The sequence below is a fragment of the Lithobates pipiens genome, unplaced genomic scaffold (assembly GCF_037356315.1).
Source record: "Lithobates pipiens isolate NorthernLeopardFrog02 unplaced genomic scaffold, aLitPip1_a1.2 Scaffold_52, whole genome shotgun sequence".
Lineage (NCBI taxonomy): Eukaryota > Metazoa > Chordata > Amphibia > Anura > Ranidae > Lithobates > Lithobates pipiens.
This window is the reverse complement of record NW_027507875.1, coordinates 3,370,313-3,383,955: the sequence shown is the minus strand read 5'-3', so window position 1 is coordinate 3,383,955 and position 13,643 is coordinate 3,370,313. Positions and strand designations below refer to the sequence as shown.

The window sequence follows — 13,643 nt, the reverse complement described above, 5'->3', positions numbered from 1 at the left end:
TAGACTTGAGAATCGGCCAATCAGAGGTTGATGCAAACTCAGAGCCAATGGGTGCGTTCCATCTTCTGATTGGCCGAGAATGCATATAAAATAGGGAAAGAATTAGCTTATAGCTCTCTTGAGTTCCAGACCATCGGAAGTCTGTGTAACGTATACTTGTATCTCTTTCTTTCTCTCTCTCTCTCTCTCCCTCTTCATCATGTCTCTTTGTCATTTCTAATTATTTCTTTCTTAGGACTTATCTTGACATATTGATAAATATTTTGAAAGTGTATGTCTGTTGTAACCATATGACCTAAATTATCTTGGCAGCTAAAGCAACACTGTACTTGTAACATCACTTGAGTTATATGATAAGTTCTAATTATTCTAAAGTTTATTTTCTGTATAAATAAATGTAATCGTTTATCTTTTCGCCTTGTTATCGTTCGTTTTTATTCTTATGTAGACAAAGGTTTAATCACTTATTTCTTGTATCGTTAGTCATTTAAGTGAGATATAAAAGTAGCCAAAACATACCAAACCCTGCATTGAATAGGATGTCCCTGGGGGGTGGAGTGGACTCCCTGCTATCGAGATGGGCTAACCTTTATGGCCTTACTGATGTTTGGCGGTGGAGACACCTGGGGGAGAAGGCCTATACATGTCACTCCACCTCCTATAGAGCTATGTCACGGATTGACCTGGTGTTGGTTAGTGGCTGGATTCTCTCACGGGTGCGGGTGGTGGACATGCTTCCGAGAAGCATCTCGGATCATGCCCCCATGCTATGTACCTTTCAAATGAACTGAATCGCCTCTAGGCGCTGTGGCGAGCTTTGATCATCTGCTAAAAGAGGAAGGTCTTGAGTTTTTTCCTAAAAGCCAGGTGATTTTCTTTCAGGCGGATGTTGATTGGTAGAGCATTCCATAGCCGAGGCCCTTGGACAGCGAATCTCCGATCCCCCTTGGATTTAAGACTGCGGTTTGGTGTGTAATGATTTATTTTCTCCATTAGGTATTGCGCGCATTTGTGGGTGAGGCAAAGGGTCTTGAACGTGATCCGATTTTTTACGGTTAGCCAATGTAAGCTCCTCAGCGAAGGAGAGATGGATTCCCCGGGTTTTTTAGTGTTATCAGCCTTGCCGCCGTGTTTTGGATCAGTTGTAATCGCGCAAGTTGATATTGTGGTAATCTTATGTAAAGCGAATTTGCGTAGTCCAGTCGTGAATTAATGATTGTTCCAACTACCACTGCTTTGTCATTCTTTGGGATAAAAGGGATGAGTCTGCGGAGCATGCGCAGCAGATGGTGAGTTGACCACTGACTACTGCTCCTATTTGCGCATTCATTAACATTTGTGCGTCTAAAATAACCCCAAGACTCTTCGCTTTGGTCTTTGGGGAGATAGTCTGCCCAAAGACAGTTGGTGGAGACCAGGAGGTTTTGGTTGCGGGCTTATGATTTGGGTGTAAGATAAGAAGCTCTGTCTTTGATTCGTTCAGCTGGAGGGAGTTAGTGGTCATCCAGTCCTCTATTGATTTGAGGCAGTTTTCAAGTTGTTGTTGGTGATCTTTTTTTCCATTAATCCGGAAATAAAGTTGCGTGTCGTCAGCGTAAGAGTGGAAGCAGAGATCAGAGCATCTGATAATTTGAAGGAGTGGGCGAATGTAAATGTTGAAGAGAACAGGTGACAAAGGAGAGCTTTGAGGGACTCCGCAGGTGACTGCCCGAGTTTCGGAGAGGAATTTTCCTAGTTTCACTGTCTGTGACCGATTTCCTAGGAAGGACGCGAACCATTGGAGATCTATGTCTTGGACTCCGGCTACTTCTGTGAGGCGGACGAGTAGAGTATTGTGATCTACTGTATCAAACGCTGCACTTAGGTCTAGCAGTACGAGGAGACACGGCTCTCCGTCATCTGCTGCTTCGAGGGCATCATCCAAAATCTTGAGGAGAGCTGTTTCTGTTCCATGACCCGGACGGAAGCCTGATTGCAGCGGGTCCAGGAGTTTGTGAGTATGCAGGTGGAGTTGTAGCTGATGTACTACAGCTTTCTCCATGATCTTAGAAATGGTGTTGAGGCTTGTAATTGGCCTACGGTTGTTTGGATCCTGAGGGTCCAGGTTTGGTTTCTTGAGTAGAGGTTTGACAATGCCTTGTTTGAGGATGCTGGGAACAATCCCTTCGTGGAATGATGGGTTTATAAGGTGGGTTATGGTTGGAGCCACGATGTCGGAGCATTCTGTCAGTAGTTTTGTGGGGGTGATGTCAATAGGTGAGGTACTGTCACGCAGTTTATTAATGATGTTTTTTGCGGTGTCTACGGTAATTGGGGATAGTGAAAATTTTGGCGGTTGTGGTATGTTGGTGCAGACATCCTCTTTATGTATTTGCTGGCTGAGGTCGGATTTTTTCTTCTGACAGATTGTTTCCCAGATGGTTTTGACTTTATCAATGAAAAAATCCAACAGTTTGTCACAGTAATCCTGGGATTCACTTTCTGGGGGTTCTAGGCACACCAGATTCATTGATTGATTAACCAATTTAAACAGTTCACGTGGTTGGTTTGCGGCCGTTGAGATTGTATATAAGAAGTGGTCCTTTTTGGCTTTGAAGATTGCTTTCCGATAATTCTCTGTGAGACCTTTGTAGTTAAAGTGGTTTTCCTCAGTGGTATTTCTTCTCCATGTTCTTTCCGCTCTTCTGCGTTCTTGCTTTAGTACGGCAAGGGAGCTATTAAACCATCCAGAGTTTTTCTTTCTGATGAGAGCCCTGCGTTTTGGTGCTACTGAGTCTGCTGATTGCAGCAATGCCCTGTTCAGGGAGTTGAGTGTTTCCTCCGTAGAGTGGTTTAAGGTTATTGTAGTTCTCTTGTTGGACAGAGTGGATTTGAAGGATTCGGAGTACAGTTTTTTATGCGATCTGGTCCAGTGCGTTGTTGTTACAAGATTCCGTTTTTTGTTGGTGATGTTGGTAGCGATTTTGAATTTGATGGCGTGGTGATCCGTCCATGGCAATGTTATGTTGTCGAGTATGTTGACGTCAATGTTCTGTTTGAAAATGAGGTCCAGGGTGTGTCCTGACCCATGCGTGGGAGTCTTTATCAGTTGCTGGAGACCCAGTTCTTCTAGTTGATTGATGCAGGCAGTCGCGATGGGGTCTTTGGGTTTTGTTTGCCCAAAGGTTGAAATCTCCGAGTGCCATCAAATTTTTGAAATTTAGGGTGTGCATTGTGAAGGATTCCGTGAGGGGTGAAAGAAGATTGGACTTTGGTCCCGGTGGTCTGTAGCACAGTAGAATATGAGTGGTGTCATGTGTGATGGGGTGTTGGTTGAAGATGTAGCGTCAGGGTTTCCATAAAAGGCACTGGGTTCTGAGATGATGGTGTAGTGAGATCCAGGTGACCTTTAAAGATCACTGCTAGGCCTCCTCCTTTTTTCCCTATCCGGTGTTCGGTTAGGATCCTGTAGTTTTCCGGCACCAATTCGGTGAGGATGGTGTTGCAGTCAGAGGTTAACCGGCTTTCAGTGATGAAGAGGCAGTCTACATTGTTCTCGATGATGAAGTCGTGCACTTCCAGTCTATGTTTGACTGCAGACCTGGCGTTAATCTAATTGTAGTGGTCTAGTAGATGTCTTCCTGTGGTTGGGAGCTGCTTGTTGTCCAGTTTTTAATAGTTGTTCTCTTTGAAGTATTTTTTGTATGGAAGATGGCAATGTGGTTTTGATGTCCCTGTCTGTGCAGAACTTCAGCTGAGTATTTGAAGTGGCACATGGTTTGTGGATGCAGTTGATGGTACTAAGATGATGATCCTGATCAGGGTATTGATCCTGAGGAGGGGCTAGGTATCAGACGTGCCGCCGTGCTTGAGGCTCTTAGCGCGCAAGTTGATCAGGGGATACCTATATGGATGCGGAATTAGTTGTTGTATTGGGTTGCTGGCTATTCCGGCTACCTTTACTTGAGGTGAAGGTCTCCGCTCAGAAAAGAAGTCTGGCTTTGATCTGGAGTAGTCGTCCTAGGATAGCATGAAAAATGGAATGGAGACCGGAGGTAGGGGTATGCTAACCTACGGTTGTTCCTGATTGTTCCAGAGGAAGGCGAAAAAAACCCTTGGCAGTAGCAGCCAAACGTGCCAGTGGGGCAAAAATTCCTTCCTGACCCCCGTAGGCGGTTGGACGGGGTCACTGGAACAATCACTGGGGGGGGGAGGAGTGGAGGTGCGAGCTTACCTGGCTGCGGTGGTCCCCGTTAAACACTCTGGTTCCGGTGAATCTGGCTTGCTGTCAGCCTGACGTTTCTGGAGAGCTGTCTGGTTGCCCCTTGCAGTGGGATCTTTAAAATGGAGGTAGGATAGAGGTTAGAGACTCCTGTCTTAACTCCTGATTTCAACTCCTGGTTATTAACTCTCCACTTTAGTTCAAAAATCCACTTATGTTCACAAAATCCACATGCAAGCCACCATCATGGAGCAAGCTGAATGCCAGGTGCCGTAGGCTTTTTTTTTTAATATGTTGGCGTCGATGACATGTTTTGTTTTTCTGCTTGTTTGTAGAGGTGACCATCTTGGCATTTGTCAAGAGGGTTGAGAGTGGCCAGCAAGATTGCCTACGGCCACATCACCCTGAAAGCGCCAGATCTCGGATGCTAAGCATGGTCGGACCTGGTTAGTACCTGGATAGGAGACCGCCTGGAAATACCAGGTGCCGTAGGCTTTTTTTTTATATATCGTTGACGTCGACGACCTGTATTATTTTGCTGCTTGTTTGCCAAGGTGATCATCTTGGCATTTGTCAAGAGGGTTAAGAGTGGCCAGCAAGATTGCCTACGGCCGCATCACCCTGAATGTGCGCGATCTGATCTGATCTCGGATGCTAAGCAATGTCGGGCCTGGTTAGTTCCTGGATGGAATACCGCCTGGCAATACCAGGTGCTGTGAAATTGGCGTTGACGACCTGTTTTATTTTTCTGCTTGTTTGCCAAGGTGACCATCTTGGCTTTTGTTAAGAGGGTTGAGTGTGGCAATCAAGATCGCCTATGGCTACATCACCTTGAATGCGCCTGATCTCGGATGCTAAGCAGGGTCGGGCCTGGTTAGTACCTGTATGGGGGACCGAATACTTTTGACAATATAGTGTATGTGTAAGGGGGCACTCTACCACACTCTGATCATTAATCAATTAGTTAGGTATCCTGAATATTTTTTATTACATTTAGAGGTTTGTAAGACGCAACAGATTGGGTCCGGCACAGATATCAGGTTTTTCAGGATCAATTCTAGTTGGTGCCCGGTCATGGTTTTTGATCTGTTGTTGCTCCAGTTGGCAGGACAACCCAGGGATGGTCCTCTTTTGCCCTTTAACGGGGCCCCGCTCACATCATCACTTTTCATCAAATGCTGCCGCACACTTTTGGGGAATTTGGGGCTCAACCCCAAGTCCTACTCGGGTCACTCCTTTAGGATCGGGGCAGCCTCTGCAGCTTCACGTCAGGGGGTCCCCGTGCGTATCAATAAGAGATTGGGTAGGTGGAGGTCTTAATGCTATGCCAGGTACATCCTGGAGCCGGTAACAGAGATGTCCCAAGCGTTTCTTCATTCGACTGATTGATTGGTTCAGGTTGAATAAACTTTGTATTTTCATCTCCCTGTCTGTTGTACTTTTTGCCCCCTTTTAGGCATACTGACCACGTGACCTTCAGGTCACTTTCTTTCAGTAACTGTCATTCCCATTTCATCATTGTTATAAAAGTCTCTGAGGACAAGTGGGGAGGCGGAACGTAGGCCTGCCGTCATTTGTGGGAGGAGCCTCGTCGTTATAAGACGGCCTCGGTTCCTCCCTGCCCTGACGAATGTTTCCGGAGGTTGTCCCACCCTCCCGTTCCCCCTTTTTCTTTTTATCCCCTTTTCTTTTTTAGTACTTGGGAATGCCCCCTTTTAGGCATACTGACCACGTGACCACGGCACAACTTCAGGTCACTTTCTTTCAGTATCTGTCATTCCCATTTCATCATTGTTATAAAAGTCTCCGAGCACAAATTAAAAAAAAGCCTACGGCACCTGGTATTCCCAGGCAGTCTCCCATCCAGGTACTAACCAGGCCTGATCCTGCTTAGCATCCAAAATCAGACGAAATTGGGTGCATTCAGAGTGATGAGGCCATAGACCATCTTGCTGGCCACTCTCAACCCTCTTGACAAACGCCAAGATGGTCACCTCTGCAAACAAGCAAAAAAAAAAAACAGGTCTCTACGTCAACATATTAAAAAGAAGCCTACGGCACCTAGTTTCTCCAGGTGGTCTCCCATCCAGGTACTAACCAGGCCCGAGCCTGCTTAGCATCCAAGATCAGACGAGATTGGGAGCATTCAGGGTGATGTGGCCGTAGGCGAACTTGCTGGCCACTCTAAACCCTCTTGACAAACGCCAAGATGGTAACCTCAGCAAACAAGCAGAAAAATAAAACAGGTCGTCGTTGCCAACAACATATTAAAAAAAGCCTACCGCACCTGGTATTCCCAGTCGGTCTCCCATCCAGGCACTAACCAGGCCTGACCCTGCTTAGCATTCAAGATCAGAAAAAATCGGGTGCTTTCAGGATGATGTAGCCGTAGGCAATCTTGTTGGCCACACTCATCCCTCTTGACAAACGCCAAGATGGTCACCTCGGCAAACAAGCAGAAAAATAAAACATGTTGTTAAAGTCAACAACATATTATAAAAAAGCCTACGGCACCTGGTATTCCCAGGCGGTCTCCTATCCAGGTACTAAGCATGCCCAACCCTGCTTAGCATCTGAGATCAGAAGAGATCAGGCATATTCCGGGTGATGGGGCCGTAGGCGATCTTGCTGGCCACTCTCAACCCTCCTGACAAATGCCAATGTGGTCACCTCTGCAAACAAGCAGAAAAATAAAACAGGTCGTCGACGCCAATAACATATTAAAAAAAGCCTACGGCACCTGGTATTACCAGGCAGTCTCCCATCCAGGTACTAACCAAGCCTGACTCTGCTTAGCATCCGAGATCAGACGAGATCAGGTGCATGCAGGGTGATGTGGCCGAAGGCAATCTTGCTGGACACTCTCAACCCTCTTGAAAAACGGCAAGATGGTCAGCTCTGCAAACAAGCAGAAAAATAAAACAGGTCGTCGACGCCAAAAACATATAAAAAAAAAAAGGCCTACGGCACCTGGGGTTCCTAGGCGGTGTCCCATCCAGGCCCGACCCTGCTTAGCATCCAAGATCAGGCGAGATCGGGCGCATTCAGAGTGATGTGGCCAAAGGCAATCTTGTTTGCCACTCTCAACCCTCTTGACAAACGCCAAGATGGTCACCTCTGCAAACAAGCAGAAAAACAGAACAGGTCGTCGACGCCAACAACATACTAAAAAAAAGCATACGGCACCTGGTATTCCCAGGCGGTCTCCCATCCAGGTACTAACCAGGCCCGACCCTGCTTAGCATCCAAGATCAGGCGCATTCAGGGTGATGTGACCATAGGTGATCGTGCTGTCCACTCTCAACCCTCTTGACAAACGCCAAGATGGTCACCTCAGCAAACAAGCAGAAAAATAAAACAGGTCGTCGACGCCAAAAACATATAAAAAAAAAAAGGCCTACGGCACCTGGGGTTCCTAGGCGGTGTCCCATCCAGGTACTAACCAGGCCCGACCCTGCTTAGCATCCAAGATCAGGCGAGATCGGGCGCATTCAGAGTGATGTGGCCAAAGGCAATCTTGTTTGCCACTCTCAACCCTCTTGACAAACGCCAAGATGGTCACCTCTGCAAACAAGCAGAAAAACAGAACAGGTCGTCGACGCCAACAACATACTAAAAAAAAGCATACGGCACCTGGTATTCCCAGGCGGTCTCCCATCCAGGTACTAACCAGGCCCGACCCTGCTTAGCATCCAAGATCAGGCGCATTCAGGGTGATGTGACCATAGGTGATCGTGCTGTCCACTCTCAACCCTCTTGACAAACGCCAAGATGGTCACCTCAGCAAACAAGCAGAAAAATAAAACAGGTCGTCGACGTCAACAACATATTAAAAAAAAAGCCGGGAGGGCGTGGCTTGCCTAGAGAGAGGATGGCTGCTTAAGCTTTTTGCTCCGTCTTACCTCAGCCTAAAAAAGATCGATCACCGAGGATTTTACCTGAAAAACACTGTCACATCATGGGGACCTCATCACGTGGACCCTCTGCATCTAGATCCTGTTCACCAAGGGACCTGGGATCCCGTAATACCCAGACAATACCGGATCTCTTCAGGAACCAGGGGACTGACATGGTGGCCTGTTCTCCCACCACTAACCACATCGGGATTACCCTGACACTGACTGATCCACAGCACACCATGGCAGACAGTCCATCTCCCCATCACCAACAACTAAATATCCACGACCTGAGGACTGTCGCGGCCGATATAAAGAGCACTCTGACCGCGGCCATCTCGGACCTCCGCCACGAGATACAAGCAATCACAGGGAGAGTAAACTCCATGGAGCTAAAGGCGGCGCAACAATAGCATGAATCGCAGATGGCTCAAGGCAAAGTCGACACACACACCTGGCAGCTCAGAGACCTCCAGCGCCATGTCGAAGATATCGACAATAAGGGACGAAGACACAATCTGAGGATGAGAGGCCTCCTGGAGTCGATCGAGCCTGAGCAAATCCTCCCAGCGGTCACATCCCTATTCATCCAACTGCTAGTCCGACCCTCCGGTACACCTATAGCTATGGAGTGGATACATAGAGCCCTTAGGCCTAAGGACAAAGATTCTGATCCCCCAGAGGATGTCATCTGTTATGTTAACGACTATACCCTCAAAGAAGAGGTTCTTAAAAAAACTAGGAGCGATTCGAACCTGACATTTGAAGGCCATTCGATCCAGATATATCAGGATCTTTCGGCGATCACGCTGAAATATCGAAGAGACTTGCGCCCATTACTTGATGTGCTGAGGCAGAGAGACATCCGCTATCACTGGAAGTTTCTGTTCACTCTGCAAGCCTCTTACCAGGGCCGCACTGCCATCTTAAAAGTGCCAGAAGATCTAGAAACCTTCTGCAAAATGCTGGACCTGCCACTGGTTGAAGTACCTAATTGGTATGCTGATTTTCGGGTCCACACTTCACCCAACACCCACAGCACTGAAGATCTCATGGAAACTCAACTGTCCAGATCTCGCAGACATAGGTCGCCATCCACCTTCAGACCACTTGGGGGACACCGACCCCGCCACCCACCGACGAGCCCGACTTTGGCCCCGCTACCTCACAGAGCACGCAGGGACCGCTAGACCTGTCGCCTCACGAGAGCTCCGGGACACCCATGCGACGGTGGATTAGCCTACATGCTTCATACCCTGCCTAGTGCCGCTCTCCTTTCCTCTGCGTGCATATGGACCATTCCCTTACTCACCTGCCTTGAAAGACTACAGACACTTACACTAGCTTCAATATCCCCGACTGTGGTTACCACCATGATTTCTACCTGGAGCAGTCCTGGGCCTCCAACCAGTCAGACGAGAGAGCATTCAACGCACGCACTCGACTAGACACCATTCCTGCCGGATCCCATATAGTTGTAGACTTTTACTCTCTAACTGAACATTACCACGGCCGAATGAGCACCCAGAAGGACCCGAGACACCTATTGGTAAAGTATACATCGAACGGAGCACTTGGTATATTTTAGTAACTGATCCGATCTTGTGCCCAGCTGAGACATTTATATTGGCACTTACCTCTATGCCTTATATGAACTATTTTTTATATTGTAGACCTCATATCATCATAGAGGAGCTAGTAATTCTATATACTTTACTAAACATCATACTACCCTGAAAGCAGGGGCCCGTTCACTACCTTACAATATTGCAGGCATTGGGTGGTCAATTTATCAAGTGATACCCCCCTTACTACCCTTATCCCTGATCCAGGATATACAGGAGCCATGATTTATATATATATAGGCCCACCCAAACCTGCCCCCCAGTACCCCCCTCTTACAAACCGCCTGGGAATACCAGGTGCCATAGGCTATTTTTTTAATATGTTGTTGACGTCGACGACCTGTTTTATTTTTTTGCTTGATTGCAGAGGTGACCATCTTGGTGTTTGTCAAGAGGGTTGAGATGGGCCAGCAAGATTGCCTACGGCCACATCACCCTAAAAGCGCCCGATCTCGTCTGATCTCGGATGCTCAGCAGGGTTTGGCCTGGTTAGTAGTGATGGATGAACTTCCGACGGGACGTTTCGCGAACGCGGACCGCGAACGCGGGCCGAAAGTTTGCGAACCGTAACGTTCGCAGCGGGCCCCATTGACTTCAATGGGAGGCGAACTTTGCAAACCTACAGGTCAAATTTGCAGCCACAAAATAATTACTAGTTGTGCAAACATAGTCCCACCACATGGCCAATGACATAACACATGTATGAGGTGAATCTGGGATCGACAACTACAAGCATTCTTTTTTTATATGTGAAATTGTGACAATTCAGGACTGTGGAGCGCATGAAGGCAATGGACGATAGGGAAGGTCAGGGTAGGCAAAGAAGAGGGTGCAGGAGATGATCACCAGAAGCGTGACATACAGCAATGACACCTGCACCATGATAGAGTGATCTGACACCAGCACCGTGATAGAGAGCACTGACATCAGCAGCGTGACATACAGCAATGACACCTGCACCGTGATAGAGTGATCTGACACCAGCACCATGATAGAGAGCACTGACATCAGCAGCGTGACATATAGCAATGACACCTGCACCGTGATAGAGTGATCTGACACCAGCACCGTGATAGAGAGCACTGACATCAGCAGCGTGACATAAAAAACTGACACCAGCAGTGTCAGTGGGAGCCCCTCATAATGTGCATAGCACAGGGATAGTGGGAGCCACTCATAATGAGCATAGCACAGGGATGGTGGGAGCCCCTCATAATATGCACAGCAGAGGTACAGCCCCAGGAGGAAGTCAGCACAGCACAGGGATGGTGGGAGCCCCTCATAATATGCACAGCAGAGGTACAGCCCCAGGAGTAAGTCAGCATAGCACAGGGATGGTGGGAGCCCCTCATAATAAGCAGCCCCAGGAGGAAGTCAGCATAGCACAGGGATGGTGGGAGCCCCTCATAATGTGCATAGCACAGGGATGGTGGGAGCCCCTCATAATGAGCATAGCACAGAGATGGTGGGAGCCCCTCATAATATGCACAGCAGAGGTACAGCCCCAGGAGGAAGTCAGCACAGCACAGGGATGGTGGGAGCCCCTCATAATAAGTAGCCCCAGGAGGAAGTCAGCATAGCACAGGGATGGTGGGAGCCCCTCATAATATGCACAGCAGAGGTACAGCCCCAGGAGGAAGTCAGTATAGCACAGGGATGGTGGGAGCCCCTCATAATAAGCAGCCCCAGTAGGAAGTCAGCACAGCACAGGGATGGTGGGGGCCCCTCATAATGAGCAGCCCCAGGAGGAAGTCAGCATAGCACAGGGATGGTGGGAGCCCCTCATAATGTGCATAGCACAGGGATAGTGGGAGCCCCTCATAATGAGCATAGCACAGGGATGGTGGGAGCCCCTCATAATATGCACAGCAGAGGTACAGCCCCAGGAGGAAGTCAGCACAGCACAGGGATGGTGGGAGCCCCTCATAATATGCACAGCAGAGGTACAGCCCCAGGAGTAAGTCAGCACAGCACAGGGATGGTGGGGGCCCCTCATAATGAGCAGCCCCAGGAGGAAGTCAGCATAGCACAGGGATGGTGGGAGACCCTCATAATGTGCATAGCACAGGGATAGTGGGAGCCACTCATAATGAGCATAGCACAGGGATGGTGGGAGCCCCTCATAATATGCACAGCAGAGGTACAGCCCCAGGAGGAAGTCAGCACAGCACAATGATGGTGGTAGCCCCTCATAATATGCACAGCAGAGGTACAGCCCCAGGAGTAAGTCAGCATAGCACAGGGATGGTGGGAGCCCCTCATAAAAAACAGCCCCAGGAGGAAGTCAGCACAGCACAGGGATGGTGGGAGACCCTCATAATGAGCAGCCCCAGGAGGAAGTCAGCATAGCACAGGGATGGTGGGAGCCCCTCATAATGTGCATAGCACAGGGATGGTGGGAGCCCCTCATAATGAGCATAGCACAGAGATGGTGGGAGACCCTCATAATATGCACAGCAGAGGTACAGCCCCAGGAGGAAGTCAGCACAGCACAGGGATGGTGGGAGCCCCTCATAATAAGTAGCCCCAGGAGGAAGTCAGCATAGCACAGGGATGGTGGGAGCCCCTCATAATATGCACAGCAGAGGTACAGCCCCAGGAGGAAGTCAGTATAGCACAGGGATGGTGGGAGCCCCTCATAATAAGCAGCCCCAGTAGGAAGTCAGCACAGCACAGGGATGGTGGGAGCCCCTCATAATGAGCAGCCCCATGAGGAAGTCAGCATAGCACAGGGATGGTGGGAGCCCCTTATAATGTGCTTAGCACAGGGATAGTGGGAGCCCCTCATAATGAGCATAGCACAGGGATGGTGGGAGCCCCTCATAATATGCACAGCAGAGGTACAGCCCCAGGAGGAAGTCAGCACAGCACAGGGATGGTGGGAGCCCCTCATAATATGCACAGCAGAGGTACAGCCCCAGGAGTAAGTCAGCACAGCACAGGGATGGTGGGAGCCCCTCATAATGGGCAGCCCCAGGAGGAAGTCAGCATAGCACAGGGATGGTGGGAGCCCCTCATAATGTGCATAGCACAGGGATAGTGGGAGCCACTCATAATGAGCATAGCACAGGGATGGTGGGAGCCCCTCATAATATGCACAGCAGAGGTACAGCCCCAGGAGGAAGTCAGCACAGCACAGGGATGGTGGGAGCCCCTCATAATATGCACAGCAGAGGTACAGCCCCAGGAGTAAGTCAGCATAGCACAGGGATGGTGGGAGCCCCTCATAATAAGCAGCCCCAGGAGGAAGTCAGCACAGCACAGGGATGTGGGAGCCCCTCATAATGAGCATAGCACAGGGATGGTGGGGGCCCCTCATAATATGCACAGCAGAGGTACAGCCCCAGGAGGAAGTCAGCATAGCACAGGGATGGTGGGAGCCCCTCATAATAACCAGCCCCAGGAGGAAGTCAGCACAGCACAGGGATGGTGGGAGACCCTCATAATGAGCAGCCCCAGGAGGAAGTCAGTATAGCAAAGGGATGATGGGAGCCCCTCATAATAAGCAGCCCCAGTAGGAAGTCAGCACAGCACAGGGATGGTGGGAGCCCCTCATAATGAGCAGCCCCAGGAGGAAGTCAGCATAGCACAGGGATGGTGGGAGCCCCTCATAATGTGCATAACACAGGGATAGTGGGAGCCCCTCATAATGAGCATAGCACAGGGATGGTGGGAGCCCCTCATAATATGCACAGCAGAGGTACAGCCCCAGGAAGAAGTCAGCACAGCACAGGGATGGTGGGAGCCCCTCATAATATGCACAGCAGAGGTACAGCCCCAGGAGTAAGTCAGCACAGCACAGGGATGGTGGGGGCCCCTCATAATGAGCAACCCCAGGAGGAAGTCAGCATAGCACAGGGATGGTGGGAGCCCCTCATAATGTTCATAGCACAGGGATAGTGGGAGCCACTCATAATGAGC

The 13,643-nt window shown here is 49.3% G+C and overlaps 9 pseudogenes; 1 reads left to right on the top strand and 8 right to left on the bottom strand.

The window, feature by feature from the left end:
- The first annotated feature begins 4,587 nt into the window (after nucleotides 1–4,587).
- On the top strand, nucleotides 4,588–4,696 carry LOC143957616 (5S ribosomal RNA; annotated as a pseudogene).
- Nucleotides 4,697–6,027: 1,331 nt separating this feature from the next.
- On the bottom strand, nucleotides 6,028–6,146 carry LOC143957355 (5S ribosomal RNA; annotated as a pseudogene).
- Nucleotides 6,147–6,250: 104 nt separating this feature from the next.
- Nucleotides 6,251–6,369, bottom strand: LOC143957437 (5S ribosomal RNA; annotated as a pseudogene).
- Nucleotides 6,370–6,476: 107 nt separating this feature from the next.
- On the bottom strand, nucleotides 6,477–6,595 carry LOC143957564 (5S ribosomal RNA; annotated as a pseudogene).
- A 108-nt stretch (nucleotides 6,596–6,703) lies between these two features.
- Nucleotides 6,704–6,822, bottom strand: LOC143957308 (5S ribosomal RNA; annotated as a pseudogene).
- A 107-nt stretch (nucleotides 6,823–6,929) lies between these two features.
- Nucleotides 6,930–7,048, bottom strand: LOC143957311 (5S ribosomal RNA; annotated as a pseudogene).
- A 327-nt stretch (nucleotides 7,049–7,375) lies between these two features.
- Nucleotides 7,376–7,484, bottom strand: LOC143957502 (5S ribosomal RNA; annotated as a pseudogene).
- A 111-nt stretch (nucleotides 7,485–7,595) lies between these two features.
- On the bottom strand, nucleotides 7,596–7,714 carry LOC143957234 (5S ribosomal RNA; annotated as a pseudogene).
- A 108-nt stretch (nucleotides 7,715–7,822) lies between these two features.
- On the bottom strand, nucleotides 7,823–7,931 carry LOC143957501 (5S ribosomal RNA; annotated as a pseudogene).
- Between the last annotated feature and the right edge of the window lie 5,712 nt (nucleotides 7,932–13,643).